This window comes from Odocoileus virginianus, chromosome 2 (assembly GCF_023699985.2).
Source record: "Odocoileus virginianus isolate 20LAN1187 ecotype Illinois chromosome 2, Ovbor_1.2, whole genome shotgun sequence".
Classification (NCBI taxonomy): domain Eukaryota; kingdom Metazoa; phylum Chordata; class Mammalia; order Artiodactyla; family Cervidae; genus Odocoileus; species Odocoileus virginianus.
In genome coordinates, this window is record NC_069675.1 from 84,998,614 (window position 1) to 85,014,922 (window position 16,309).

Here is a 16,309-nt window from a genome sequence, read left to right on the forward strand (position 1 = left end):
TTTCTACTGAAGACTTTTTAAATGAATAATGAAAAAACTTGAATTAAGCAAGTTTTATTATTCTGTATACATCGATTAAGATATTTTGAAAAACTGATAGGTAATAATATTATGTGTTTATTCCAAAGAGGGGAAGTCATTATATCTTTTTAAGAAATAACGCTACATAGTAAATGCTTTACAATTTAAGGAATAATTCCCTCAAATTTAACTTTAAATTCATGTATAATTGTTAATGAAATCTACATATGAATAAGTGGGCCTGATTGGTAAAAAGTCACAGAAAATGGCAATAATTGTAGAGCCGCTGGCTATCAAGTGCCCCTGGACTCAGAGGGCAGCAGTTATAGGGGGCATGATCTAAGTGTACAGTGATTATCGTGGGAACACTATCGTATTTTGTGAAATGAAGAAAGAAGCCCAGGAGTTGTCACAGAATGCGCTCATAAGGCAGGATGCCCAGTCATTACATGGAGAAATTCCACAGAAGCAAAGGGAAATCACCCTGAAAGGTTTTAGAAAAGGTAATTCTGGAGTTTTCTTCGCAACTAATTTTGCTGCACATAGTTTAGACATCCCTGAGGCTGGTTATTCTAAGTTCTCCACCAAAGGACGTGGAGTCCTACATTCATCATTCTGGATGAACAGGTGGAGCTGGAAGGACCAGGGTTTGCATTTGCTTTTATCAGAACAAGGAAGAATACTAGTTAGCCCAAGGGGAGCAAAAACCGGGAATTAAATTTAAGCAAATAAGTGTTCCTTCTGCAGCAGAGATAATAAAAGCTTCTAGGGAAGATGTCATCAGGTTCTTGGACTCGGGGCCTCCCGCTGTGATTGGTCACTTCAAGCAGTCAGCCAAGAAGCTGCTTGAGGAGAAGGGCGCCCTGGAAGCCCTGGCAGCTGCCCTGGCCCACATTTCCAGTGCCGTGTCGGTAGACCAGCACTCCTTGAGCAACTGGGATGCAGGCTTTGTGACCATGATGTTGCAGGGCTCAATGGCGATGTCAAGCGTTAGTTATGCTTGGAAAGAACTTAAAGAGCAACTGGGTGAGGATATTGATTCCAAAGTGAAGGGAATGGTCTTTCTAAAAGGAAAGCTGGGTGTTTGCTTTGATGTTCCTACTGGGTCAGTAAGTATAGGAAAAGTGGCATGCGTCAAGGCGCTGGCAGCTTTCTGTGGCTACAGAGCAGTCAAGGCTAGAAGGACCACAGGAGCGACATTGCAACTGCTGAGGACAGCGGGAAGACAACGGAAGCTTCAGGGGACAGCGTGAGGGCAAGCGACATAACGGGACAGCGGGAAGAAGTAGGAGCTTCAGAGCACAGTGATCAGGAGGCAGCAACAAAAGTAACAGATTCCAAAACAAAGGCCGGAAGCAGAGACTTAATAAAGCATTCGGACAGTACTTTGAAGTAGAGGATTTATTTGGGAAAAACAGAACTATGTTCAGCAACATGGAACTGAACATGGTTTCTCATACAACATTAAAAGCACATTGTATTTCCTTCCTGATCACTTACTTGCCCAGTCCCCACCTCTTTGAGAGAGATAAGCTTCATCTAAATTATTTCATCTGATTGATGATAGTCATTGATAACTTTATTGCTACTTCTGTCTCAGGTATTCCTTTGGAAAAGGTGTATGGACTCATTACATATTCTAATGTATTGTCTATAGATTATAAGATAAAGTCAAGCATGTATCCACTGATACTTTTTTTTTCCATTTATTTTTATTAGTTGGAGGCTAATTACTTTACAACATTGCAGTGGTTTTTGTCATACATTGAAATGAATTAGCCATGGATTTACATGTTAAGCTGGCCTGTTTTTATGCTCAGGAATGTCTCAGAATAGTAGACTTCCCTGCTGTCTCAGATGGTAAAGAATCTGCCTACAATGCAGGAGACTCATGTTCAATCCCTGGGTCAGGAAGATCCCCTGGGGAAGGAAATGGCAACCCACTCCAGTACTCTTGGCTAGAGAATTCCATGAACAGAGGAGCCTGGCAGGCTACAGTCCATGGGATCTCAAAAAGTCAGACACTACTGAGCGACTATCAGTCACTCACATAAAAGTGAATCTCCAAGTACCCATATTTCCATTGTTTACTCATTTAAATGAATTTCAAATTTAAAAAAAATTCTAAATTACATTATATCAATAATTTTCATGCATTATGTATTATCAGTATCTCTGACTAGTTTGGTAGATAGATTTCTAGAAGTTTCTGAGCTTATTGGACCAAAGTTATGGACTTGACACAAATTGACAAATTATTTTAAGAGAAGTTTGGGCCAATCTGTGCTCTAACAGATAAATTGCTATCTCTACAGTACATGGTCCTACCATTAACATGTTTCCAAACATATTTCTAATTTGTCATGCAAAACAGTGTTTTATTGTTTCAATTCACATAACTTTTGTTATATTAGAGCCACACTGTTCAAAACAGTAGCCATTGGCCATATAATTTAAATTAATTAAAGTTAAAGAAAATTAAAAATTCTGTTTCTTAACCACATCATATTAGACAGTACAGAACATCGCAAATGTTTCTGCTGCTAAAGAGGCTAGACTTTATGTTCTACATTAATTGATTATAACTATCCATTTTCAGTTGCAAATGACAGACACAGACACATAACTAAGAACTGTTTAAAAATAAAAATAAATTTCAAAAATGCGTTAGTATATTATTTTAAACAATCTACACCCTGCCCACCCTACACACATCAGTCACCTCTTAAATCTTGTCTTTTTCTTAGTTTTGCCCTGCTCTCCACTTGGGGCAAAGAGCATGGTTTGTGGTTTATCATGTCTGCATAGCTAGTTTTCCCATTAAAGTTTGGACTTGACTTATTTTAATCATCTAATTATAGGACAATTTTAAAGTTTTATTTTAAAAAAAAAAGCTTACATTATTCCATTTTGCCATCTGCAAAATAATTACACTCAGTGTATTCACATTTCTTATACAGATCACTGGAATATTTTTGTTTGTTCATTGTTTTTTTTTACATTTTATAAATAAACACTGTCAAATTTATAGCTAGGTACTTTGCATTGCCATTCCTTGTCTCAATGTAGTTATTTAAAAAATATTTTATAAAAACTTATGGCTAATTTCTAAAAATATATTTTAATTTTTGTATCTGCTTTTTACCTAGTTATTTTCTGTAACTAATTTTTTGAGTGCAGTAGATTTTTCAGTTTCTTCTTTTGTGATATCTAACATATAATCTAAGTATTATCTTTGAATTATATTTCATTATAATTATATATATATATATATATAAATAAATATATCAGTCTATCTGAGTATAATCTTTGAATTATCTGTGGACTGTTTTTCTGTTTTGTTTCGACTAGTTCTGATTATATTCATCCTTGTCTTTTTCATTCACTGTAACATTCTGACCTATTTTAAAATTTTTTATTTAAATCTTAATAATATTTCATTCAGTTTTTTACTTTATAAAATCACCTTGAAAAGATCTAATACAGATTTTAAGTGCATTTTAGAAATGTCTACTGGATCACATATGAGACAACTTAAAGTGTTTGGAGATATACAGTATTTTTTTAAATGTTTTGGGTTACCAAAATGAGTTTCTTTAGGAGAGGACAAAAAATAAAGAAAATCTGCAACTCATAGGAAACAAAAATAGTTTCAGTTATTTGGTCAAAGGGCAAGGCAATGAATAAGCATGTAAAGTCTTCAGTGTCATTTAAAAAAAAAAAATTCTTATTGCCAAATTTTCACTTTTTTCCTCCTTGTTGGATGGCTAAACAGGAAGAGGGTAGTGTTGGTAAGCTGGCATTTACTCAGCTGCATCCTGCTTGGCCTCAGGAGCAAGGTGAGCTCAGCTGGGGGCCGGTGCTCTGTCTCTCAGCCACCTCCCAAGTGAGGGTCCCCTGGACTCCTGAGTTGCAGTCTTGAGGGGACTGCTGCCCGCAGGTGGCTTCTCCCACATCACCCTTTCTTCTCTTCCCAGTCCTCTCTTGGCTGCTTTAGTGAGAAGCCATGCAGGTACATGGCTGACTCTGTACCACACCCAGGTCATCAGCATCCTCAATTTCTACTTCCTCCTCTTGTATGCAGGGATTGAAGAACTAGCTTGACTTCAAATCTTCCAGCTGGTCAGCCCTGACCATGGCGGACTTAGAAGCAGTCTGAAATTCCTTTGGGGGATGAATTTTATGGGAAAGTCAACATTAACTGCATGAACTCTTCTTGCCACCGTTTTCAGTTCAGTACAGTTTAGTCACTCAGTCATGTCCAACTGTTTGTGACCCCACGAACCACAGGGTGCCAGGCCTCCCTGTCCATCACCAACTCCTGGAGTCCACCCAAACCCATGTCGATTGTGTCAGTGATGCCATCCAACCATCTCATCCTCTGTCGTCCCCTTCTCCTCCTGCCCTCAATCTTTCCCAGCATCAGGGTCTTTTCAAACGAGTCAGCTCTCCACATCAGGTGGCCAAAGTATTGGAGTTTCAGCTTCAACATCAGTCCCTCCAATGAACACTCAGGACTGATCTTCTTTAGGATGGACTGGTTGGATCTCCTTGCAGTCCAAGGGACTCTCAAGAGTCTTCTCCAACACCACAGTTCAAAAGCATTAGTTTTTTTTATTTTTTATTTTTTTATTAAAAAACAAAATTCTTCTTTGGAGGGGGCAATATCCCAAGATACAAGGATGTTCTATTTGTACCTCTTTTTAATTTTCCTTTTACTACTTTGTAAACTGGAAGTCTCTGAATTGAAATAGAGGTGAAGGGGGATTTAAAAAAAAATCAAATATTTATTGTGTTCCAGTCTTTGCACACATTGAGCAAGCATGTGACCTCTGGTTAGGTTACTCAAATGGTACCTCTGCTGAGTAAGAGGAGGTGGGTCTGAGTTATTATTATTCATTTATTTTTATTTTCTTGGTTGTATCTTGGTTCATTTCGCAGTCAGTCAAAGTCCTGGGATCCTTGAGAAGGGTCAGGTAATATAAAAGTGTCCAGAATTTTTTATTGTCATGTCTGAAGCCACTGGATTTGTTTTAACACACAGCATGAAAAATTACATAAGTCCAAGAAGATATTTCTCAGTACCCACACACAGTTGAAAGTCCAGTAGGAGAATACACTCTCTTCACGGGTCTATTATCCATTTCTATCTTCAGTGTACTTTGCAGATAGATTCTACTTTAATATATCCAGTCTAGTATATTTTGGGGCTTCCCTGGTGGCTCAGATGTAATGAATCTGCCTGCAAGGCAGGAGACCCAGTTTCAATTCCTGGGTCGGGAAGATCCCCTGAAAAAGGAAATGGCTACACACTCCAGTATTCTTGCCTGGAGAATCCCATGGACAGAGGAGCCTGGTGGGCTACAATTCATGGGGTTGCAAAGAGTCGGACAAAACTGAGGGACTAACATTTTCACTTTTTCCTTTTTCAATATATTTTAGTGAAATGAGAGAAACATCATCTGCCATGATAAGTAGAAGTCTTCTTTACTCTGTTGAGTATCACAGAGAATTGGTAGAAACTGTTATTGAATTGAGGCACCTGTTTCGTTGGTATGTGATTCATTTCAGTTTTTCAGATAAACTCTAAAGCAGGAAGAGAGACCAAAGAGTAATGGAATAGGAATCATCATACTTTTGTAGCACCTAAAGATAATGTGTTTCAAAAACTTACAATTACTCTAGCAGCTTAATTTGATTGGCACAGATGGTAAAACAGGAACAACATGGAGCCTTAGAACGTGCTCCTAGATATCCTTTATTCAACAAATATTTATTGTGTTCCAGGTGATGTCCTCATCACTGAAGATAAAATAGTGAAAAGGACACATGGTTTCTTCCCTTTCAGGGTATATGTCTTAGAAGAGACTAAAAGAACAAGACTATGCAGAAACAAATTTAGTAAATAAAGGTCAATTGAATAAAAGCCTTATCAGGTTGCATCAAGTACAATGAATTTTTTAAAATCAGTTCAGTTCAGTTCAGTTGCTCAGTCGTGTTCGACTCTTTGCGACCCCATGAATTGCAGCACGCCAGGCCTCCCTGTCCATCACCAACTTCTGGAGTTTACTCAAACTCATGCCCATCGAGCTGTGATGCCATGCAGCCATCTCATCCTCTGCCGTCCCCTTTTCCTCCTGCCCCCAATACCTCCCAGCATCAGGGTCTTTTCCAATGAGTCAACTCTTCACATGAGGTGGCCAAAGTACTGGAGTTTCAACTTCAGCATCAGTCCTTCCAAAGAACACCCAGAACTGATCTCCTTGAGGATGGACTGGTTGGATCTCCTTGCAGCCCAAGGGACGCTCAAGAGTCTTCTCCAACACCAGTTCAAAAAGCATCAATTTTTCAGCTCTCAGCTTTCTTCACAGTCCAACTCTCACATCCATACATCACCACTGGAAAAACCATAGACTTGATTAGCCGGATCTTTGTTGGCAAAGTAATGTCTCTGCTTTTTAATATGCTATCTAGATTGGTCATAACTTTCCTTCCAAAGAGTAAGTGTCTTTTAATTTCATGGCTGCCATCACCACCTGCAATGATTTTGGAGCCCAAAATAATAAAGTCTGACACTGTTTTCACTGTTTCCCCATCTATTTCCCATGAAGTGGTGGGACCAGATAAGCTGAAGAAAATAATGAACAGGAACCTATTTTAGATGATATGGGTAGGGAAATCTTCCTTGAGGAAGCCACATTTAAACTGAAAGCCAAACTATGAATGGTAGAAATAGCTAAATGACCAGTAGACAGAATCCTTCAAGTCACACATAACAGCCCAGAGGAAGGAAATTTAAAAAAGCAACTCGATGTGTCTGAGGTTCAGAAAGATAGCTAGTGTGGCTGGAGAGTTGTGATCAGATAGGAGTGAGGCAGTAGGTGGGGTTAGTTAGATAGGCAGGCGCCAGGCCCTGCCCACACTGTGGGCCCCAGTAAGATGAACAGTGGTTAACAAGAGTAAGGGAACCTTGGAGGGATTTAAGCAGGACAGTAACATGATGGTTGCTATAAATAAAAACATTACTTTTACCACTGCCTGGAGAATGAATCAGACAAGAGTGAGTTAGGAACTCTGGGGAGAGGCTGTTGCAATAATCCAAGTGAAACCTAATGGGAACCTGGATTAACACCTATGAAATGATATGGGGAACAGAGAAGAGATTCAGAATGTATTTTGGATGCATAATTGATGAACATATATTTATATCAATTAATAAAATGTAAAAGTTGGTGTAGTCATCTTAGAAATAGGTATAAGGAAATAAGAAAAGAAAAAGATTCTGTGAATGGAGAAGCTTCAAGAGAAGCTTCCTTCATTGTAGAATGAAAGTAATTGGCAAAGGAGGCATAAAAGAATGATTTGGAAAGCATGGAGCTCACTGAGGCTGACAAGTGCAGATTTCGAGGAGTAACTGGGGCAAGAAGCCCCCAAATTGTTGAGTTGGCTGAAAGGTTCATTTGGGTTTTTGGTTAACATGGAAAACCCAAGTAAACTTTTTTTGCCAGAAACCCAGTATGTTAAAAATGGGTGAGATCAAGTAATCACTCTACTGCAAAGCATTCCTCCAAGCCCATAAGGAAATAATCTCCTTCCTATATGATGTTTTAGTGCCAGCTAATTGTTATTTTATAATTATGTTTTTATTCTCATTTATTTTCTTCTTACTCCCCATATAAATTTTTTATTCACAGTTTGAAAAAAAGATAATGGATGAGAGTAGAGGAAATGAAGAGTGCTTTGTAGAGAACCCTCAAGAAACCTATAAAGGAAGTAGAGAAACAGCCTGTTAGCCAAGAGGTGCTATGAGGTCAAAGATGGGAAATTCTAGGACAATGTCTAATTGATTAGAATGATGCATTGGAAAAAGAGATGAATGAGGTGGGAGAAAGAAAAAGACCTCTTAAAAATGAGGTTCTTGGCAAATTGAGTGAGGATGGAATTCAAGGGTGGGTAAGATTGGCATATGATAAGAGGATAAACATGGCATCCTTTTCAGTTGTTATGCATAAAGAAAAAATGGTGCACAAATAGGTCAGTGATAGGAATATAAGGGTTTACAAGCCTTTTTTCCCCACCATTTTCAATGATTATGTGGGTACATGTGAGAAGATGGTAGAGATTTCAGTAACAAAAATATATGGAGATACTCTACTGGAAGAAGTTTTATTGCCAGGATTTAGTATCAAGTGTTTTGAGATTATGAATTTAAAGTGAATCTACTTCTGTTGTTTGAAACCTGCTGGTATGGATTAAAAACCATGCTAAACAATTGTGATGAGCAACGCAAACCCAGTCATTAGTGATCCTTACCATATGTTGACACAAGGCTCAGTTGGGTCACCCCACCCACGGCCAAGCCTCTTGAGTTAGTTATTACATTGCTGGCACGCCTTTCATGCCCTGGGACAGCTGGGTTTGGCTTCTTGGCATGCTGTTTTTGAGAGGATGCCAGTCCTTACTCCAAAAGTTCCCAAATAAATTTTCATCTGAAAAACTGTAATCAGTATCCATTGTCATACTTCTCCAAGAAACTTCCAAACATCCTGAGATCTGAATATTTTCTCCCCCTTCCCATAACAAATTTGTGTGCTTCTATTAAAGGACATATGTTATTTCATCATTATCTGGCCCTTGCCAACAGTACCCCCCCACCAGCGCTCCATAATTTCATTCCACACTGACTTTTTCTCTCAGTCCCAAGTTCATCTTTCCTGTCCTCATTATGTAACACATGTTGAGTCCTTTACACAAAATGCTAACACCAAATTGTTTTTCTGTTTAAATATCATCTCCACCAAAAGGTCTTCCCTAATTCTTTCTACTAGTATTTTTCCCTCTGTGTTAAAAAAGAATCTACCCCTTCTCCCTCGAGAGCTCCACCCTTCATCACCCCATAAAAATATCTCATGGCTTAGTCATGTGACTTGCTTTGACCAATGAAGCATAAATGGAACGGAGATGTGTCCCTTCCAAGTGGAAGCTTTTCGAGCTGGCACTTTATTCAGCATACTCTCTTTCTTTCCTCCCTGAGATCATGAAAGCATGTGTCAAGGGTGCCATACCTGTCAGTCTGGGACACTGATAACCATGATGAACAGAACATGTGGCTCTGGCTTCAGAGTTGAGCAGTGAGCAGTTAGGAAACTCTTAACAAGGTTTGTAAGGATAGGTACCCTTGTTCTGTCACTGTGAAACACTAAGGAAAATCGCATGCCTGATAACTTGGAAAGCAAATATGTTCTTACTAATATCATACCTGGGCTTCCCAGGTGACTCAGTGGTAAAGAATCTGCCTACCAAGCAGGTGATGAGGGTTCAATCCTTCAGTTGGGACGATCCCCAGAGTAGAAAATGGCAACCCACTCCAGTATTCTTGCCTGAGAAATCCCATAGACAGAGGAGCCTGATGGGCTATAATTCATGGGTCAACAGAGAGTCAGACACAACTTAGCAACTAGACAGCAACAACAGCAATAAGATCATACATAGCTTTAGCTAAGTAAATGAGAATTCAGATTTGATGGCATGAGTTTTATTGGTGATGGCTGTATTGAATGAATCCCCATGAGAAAGAGGTGAGATCAGGAAAGAATTGTCAAGTTTAAAAGCAGCAATAAAATCAAGAGGCAAGTTCATAAATCAACAACTTGAGGGGTTGACAGAGGGGACAGATTCTTAGTCTCCCAACTTTGAGCCTCATCAGTAGACTAGAACTCAGCCTTGTGCCAGGGACTAGATTCAAGGGCTCATTGGGCTCTTTGCTAAACTGTGTAAAATTTTATTGAATTACTTCCCCTTGGGTAAAATGGTTCAGGTAAAGAAAATGAACGTATATCTTCCATGGAAATCTGCTAGATTCAAAGTACAAGCTGTTGGGTCTACAGGGGAAGAAAACTCATGTCTAAAAAGTGATTTGGGGTATGCATATTGAAATGAAGTAGATAAGAACTTGACATTATTTTCCAGAGTTGTATTGTCAGAAGAACCACTAATCTGAACCAAAACAGGATGGTCCTTAAGGCTTAAGTGGAAGCTTAAGCCTCCAACAGTTTTAGGGGAAGAAGGATACTAAGATTTCCGTTGAATCTTAAGAGAGATTTTATCTGTTGATCTCTTCAAATGTAGCCAAGTAGGATAACTGAAAAAAGGTAGCACCGAGGAACCATCTGATAAATGGTCCAAGGAGTAGAACAAGGTCTTCACAAAGCAAAGCCTGCCAGTGGGGTTTCAGAATGCATATTGGATCTGCATAGCCCTTCTTCTGTCACTGTTGTATTGGTTGTAGGGAGGGAAGGTTTGTTTTGGTTTTGTTTTCTTTTCTTTCTTTTTTTTTGGTGTATAACTTTCTAGAGCAAGAACTATTTCATTTGGGGAAGATCTCAGTGCATTTGCAAGCAAAAAGGGAAGTGGAATTAGTATTTGTGGCCAAATGTCAGATTGTGGGGGACCGTACTGTCATTTTTAGTAATCTGCTGACCCTCTGGAGTGGAGGACTAAAGGCCTGGGGAAGGGAGGGTGAGCATTCTGTTGGTCAGTGGTAGTGGTCAGTAGTGACTTTAGGAACCAGTGAGTACTTAGCCATGCTCTTTCATCCCAGCTGTTACGATTCTGTGTTGAGGAAGAGCCTCCATCAACTTGGATGCCTGAGTGGCTCCTAGGAGTGGTCTCCTAGTGACCAGCAATAGATTTGTGGGGCAAACTAGAAATCAACATTGCTGTCTTAAGCCACTCCATTTAGTTTCTTTGTGTGTTTCCCCTGCAGAATCTTTTCTATTCTGATTCCTCCTGTTACAGCTCTTAAAGCATCCAGTTTCTTTTCTATCACAGTCATGTATATCATTAGCTTTGTAATGTGTTACACATTGGTGTGAGAAATAGTATGACTTCAGCAAGATGCATTTAATGAAGGATGCTTTTTGTTTAGAAACTTTGATCAGATGCCTAAAAATAGCAGGTAGGGCCCTCGGCACATGAATTGAAGGGACAAGAAAAAGATAAACTGGGCTTTTATGAACCATGAACTGGAATTTGGCACTAGTTAGAAGAGCAAAGAAAGAAGAGAGGGGGGCAAAATCCTGAGTGATTTCTAGGAACAAACTGGAGACAGCAGAAAAGGAAGACTATCCCGACTACAGAGGAATCTAACACTCAGCCCTAGTTTTCAGTTATTGTTGAAGGGTCTGTGCCAGCTGCATGGGGCAGCCCCAGGGGAGTCCTGTGAGATGTGTTGTTTTTCTGCAAACAGTCAAACCTGTGTGATATGTGTGTGTCTTATGTTCAGGACATGTAAAAGAATAAGCACCCAAATGAGAAATGGAAGTCAGAAGTGATTAGAACTATACATTTCCAGGGATTTACAGAGATCTTAGGAGGAATAAAGGGATTTCCATAGTGTATGAGATAGGAAATTGGGCAGAATCTCTGGATCTTAAGAGCACTGGTGACCCCCGGTGACATCTGGTTCACATTTATTATATATATATATCGCTCAGTTGGTAAAGGATCTGCCTAAAATACAGGAGACCCTGGTTCAATTCCTGGTTCAGGAAGATCCACTGGAGAAGGGATAGGCTACCCACTCCAGTATTGGGTTTCCCTTGTGGCTCAACTGGTAAAGAATCCACCTGCAATGTGGGAGACCTAGGTCCGATCCCTGGGTTGGGAAGATCCCCTGGAGAAGGGAAAGGCTACCCACTCCAGTATTCTGACCTGGAGAATTTCATGGACTATACACAGTCCATGGGGTCACAAAGAGTCTATATATGTATCTCCTCTACCACTCTGCAAGCTCTCTGGGGTCAGACTCGTCCAATGTCTTTTACTTCCTACTACAACTCCAGGCATAAAAATCAGTGGGGGCATGGATGGATGAATGAACAAATGACTAAATGAATTGAACTGAGTCATTTATGTGGATATCAGTTGTCCCCATTCTATGGGAGTTTCACAGCACCAAAAACCATACTGCATGTCTCTTGACCTCACTGCTAAGGAAAGTGTTTGGGGGAGTTTAGGTATTAAACAGAATTGTTCTTTCTTGGTTATGTATTTGCTTTAGTGGTCATTGTAATTATCTCCATTAGTCTGATTGACTTCCTTGAGTCGTCAGGACCAAATGTCTGCCTGAAATGTGGAGTGCTATCTCTGAGGTTGCAAGAAAAAAACAGGCAAGTGGAAAATTATGACTTCTGGGGCCAGATGGATATAGGTCCAAATCCTAGCTCACAAATGCAATGTCGGGCAAGTTCCTTACTCTCTGAGCCTCTACTTTTCTTTAAAAGAGGGAGAGAAATGTCACACTGCAGATTTTTAGGACAGCTAAATTAAACGAGATGTTTACCGCCTTGTGAAAAGTATTTGATGCACAGAAGATGCTCAGACCATTTTGGCTCCGTGGTGGGGACCTAGTGCTGCAGCTGTGAAAGAAAGTGAAAGTGAAAGTCGCTCAGTCGTGTCCGACTCTTTGTGACCCCATGGACTGTAGCCCACCAGGTTCCTCTGTTCATGGGATCCTCCAGGCAAGAATACTGGAGTGGGTAGCCATTCCCTTCTCCAGGGGATCTCCTCAACCCAGGAATTGAACCCAGGTCTCCTGCTTTGCAGGCAGATTCTTTGCAAACTGGACTACTAGGGAAGCCCAGTGCTGTAGCTCGAAGTGAAGAAATCTCATCCCTAAGTCCACAGTGCTTATCAACATAGAGTCATATTCACCTTCTTGTCTGAAGATGCATTGTTTTCACTGCCACCAGGAGATCATTTTCCATCTTCTCTTATTGCCAGGTGCCATTAGCACCTGGACAAAAGACAGAGGTGACCCAGCTCTGATGTTTTTGTATAAGCAAACCATGTCTTTTCCAAACAGACAGACAGATGAAGAAATGTACACAATGAGTTGTGCACACGTTAGAGCAGCTTTGAAATTTGAGCTCTTTGTAGATCAAAACAAACAAACAAAATGTCCTCTCTCATTTTAAACTTTTTAAAAATTGGTCTGAGTTCCAGAATTGGGGAGCTGATACAGAGAGAGAAAATAAACAGAGTGACACTATCATTCTTAATGTTTTTCAGAGTTCACAACTGATTGAAAAATGTGTATTCATGACATTTAGGCTAAAAGTTAACTAGGCAAAACAGAAAGTTAGCTAGGTAAACGTTGATACCATTCTAGACTTAATAGCAAGCTCATGGACGTCACAGCCATCCTGGACTAGGAGAGTGGTGAGACACGCAGACACAGGCTGAGTCACTGCGGCTGTTCCAAACAGTCATTGATCCCTTAGAACTTAACACCCTGAGAATGTTTGCCGTGTGATGCTGTGGAAACGTCGGACACCTGGAATTCCAGGTTGGTGATCTGTTCCCGGAGGAGGTCTGGTTGTGGGTCTGATTTCACCAACCACAGGCTGCAGAGGTTCTTCTGTCTCTGGGATCTGGGAAGCAAGTCGAAGTTAGGGTGACACCACCCAGGTTGTGGGAGTTCCACCAGGAACTAGGGAAGCGCCTGCAACCTGGGAGGCTTGGCTGCATCATAGACGCGGGTGGGAGGCTGTCAGTCATGATCCCTGTGCTGTGAGCAGGAAGTGGTGGTTCTCAGGAAGAAACCAGGTGATTCTCCTCATGACTGTCCACAAAAATCAGTCATTTAAAAAAAAAAAAAAAAGAAGATGAGGTGGTTGGATGGCATCACTGACTCAATGGACATGGTTTGGGTGGATTCCAGGAGTTGATGATGGACTTGGAGGCCTGACATGCTGCAGTTCATGGGGTCGCAAATAGTCGGACATGACTGAGTGACTGAACTGAACTGAACTGAACTGAACTGAACTACTGTTTAATATGCTGTTTAGATTGGTCATAACTTTCCTTCCAAGGAGCTAGCTTCTTTTAATTTCATGGCTGCAGTCACCATCTGCAGTGGTTTTGCACATTTTAATAAAGATGATGTAGACCAAAAAAAAAAAAAAATCAGTGATGAGTTTGGCGCCAACTCAAGAAGTCCCTGGGAAACCTATCCCCTCTTCCCTTATCCATTCTCTCAAGATTTGGAAAGGAAGGCACATGAGACAATGGGTTTTATTGATTTTTTTTCTATACCCTGTGACCTCACTCTGAGACACTGAGATAGTGAGTTGACTTTTTTGTTTTTAATGAGATTTAATTGAAGAAAACACCTCTGGTGCTCATATGATATGTTTGCTGTTTGTTTTATCAGCAGTGTGATCACAATCCTCTCCATTAAAACCTTTAACTGGCTCTCCTTTATCTACAAATGGTACCCACGTCCTTTCAGATGGTACTCAAGATCCTCTGTGGTCTATTATCTGGCTCCTTCTCAGGTCCACTCTGTGCCTTGCCCCATCTTCCGTACACACATCGTGCTGAATCACCCCTTCATGGTCACACTGTTTGTGTACAGATTCACAGGTTATCATTTGAAAAGAGGCAACTTCTCATCCCTGGAAACTTAACTCAATACACTCCTGCTTGTGCTCCTTCCCTGACTATACACATAGAACCAATCCCTACGTCTTATGTGTTAAAATTGTCCCAGGTACATAACCTCTTTAACAGAAATTTTGCATTGTACCACAGCGAACACAACAACTTCCTTCCTACCTTGTAGTTTACTTGAGGAGAGACAACCCATCCAACTGATGGTTAATGGGATGACTAATCCCGTGGCCGGCACATAGAAGGCACTTACAAAAGTTTGTTGAATTAAGATAGAAAATTCCCCTTAAGTATAATGTGTTTCATCATTAACAAAGTTGGAGCTTTATATGCAAAAAATAAAGAAGGAAGAAAATCGCAAAAGAACCAAGAAACAGATGTCTACAGCTGATTTAACTTATCATCTGATCCTTTATCCCTGTTGCCAAACACCATGCATGTCTCGTAAAGAAGCATCATTTCAAAAAGCCATCCTTCCTTTCATCACAAACAGAGCCGACAAAATCAGCAGATGAAGGGAAAGCATGAGGCAGACACGCTCCTGGGTAAGCCACAGCCTGACCCTGAGCACGGAGACCAGCAGGAAGTGGGAGGGTTAAAACCCTGCCCTGTAGTGGCTGTGACTCAGCTCCCAAGTACAAGGGCACAGAAGAGACTCCGGTTGCTTTCAAGCCACGAGGGATACTTAGGATGCAAGTGGCATAACCATCTAACAGAAGCCTGTTTCCTTCCATCTAGGTGTAAAGCTGAAGTCCATTATCAGAGATACAAAATTCAATCACCATATAGCTTCATAGAGCACCCAGGTGGGAACCACTTCTTTCCAGGTTTTCCCTAAGAAGAAGCTGATTGCTGTTCTTCTCTCCTTCAAATATGTTTAACCAACCCCATGAACATGCTTCTGCACAGTGGTCCCAGCAGCTGAGTCCACAGGGCGTCACCATCAGTATTTCCTCTTCCCCTGTAGGTTCTGAGTTGGAAGGAAGCTCTCTGAAGCCTCCTGCATGCCTGTCTTCACCCAGTCTCTGCTGAAGGAAGTTGAGCATCGCTCCTCACTCCATTCTGGCAAATTTGCCTTTTGCTGTTGCTGTTGTTCAGTGGCTAAGTCGTGTCCAACTCTTTGCGACCTCATGGACTGTAGTCCACCAGGCTCCTCTGCCCTTGCAAGAATACTGGAGTGGGCTGCTATTTCCTTCTCTAGGGATAAAGTGTATATTTTGGAGTAAATTTAACTTGTGATGATCACTCCTTTCTTAATTTCATTTCAGTTCTTTGGATAGATATTAGAAGAGGATACCTGGGTATATTTATACATCTTGAGTCTGTACCCCTGGCAGGGCCATGGAGTGATGTAATGTGTGCTTCCCTAATTTAGCAGCATCTTCTTGCCCTCCCGGTTTGTGACCAGCGAGGGCTCAGCTCTAGGGATAGCTAGATGCCTCTTCCCTCTGGAGGGAAGCACACTCACACATGAGCCCCTCTTGTTCACTTTGAAATGGGAGCAACCTGTGGTTCTGCCATGATTTAGACTTCACACAATTCCACTTTGGAGACCCCAAGAGTTTTATCTCTTTCTCCCAATTTACAGTTTGCTAGATTTAAGCCACTAGGGCACCACCAATTTTTCAAAGTCAGGCCATTCAAACTAGCTAAACGGTGTTCTCTAGTAACGTTTCCCCAAAGACAAAAGGAATAGCCAATATCTATCCTTTTCAGCACTTTCTTTGTGCTGAGCCCTGCTGGATCCTCACATATCCCCTCTCCAGTCCTCAGCAGCATCCTGTATAGTAGGCACTGTTATGATTGAGAGTTGTTGGACCATGAAAGTTAAGAC

General features: G+C 40.8%; 1 pseudogene; it reads left to right on the top strand.

The window, feature by feature from the left end:
• Positions 1-235: 235 nt before the first annotated feature.
• On the top strand, positions 236-1,578 carry LOC110149542 (nucleolar RNA helicase 2 pseudogene; annotated as a pseudogene).
• Positions 1,579-16,309: the final 14,731 nt, after the last annotated feature.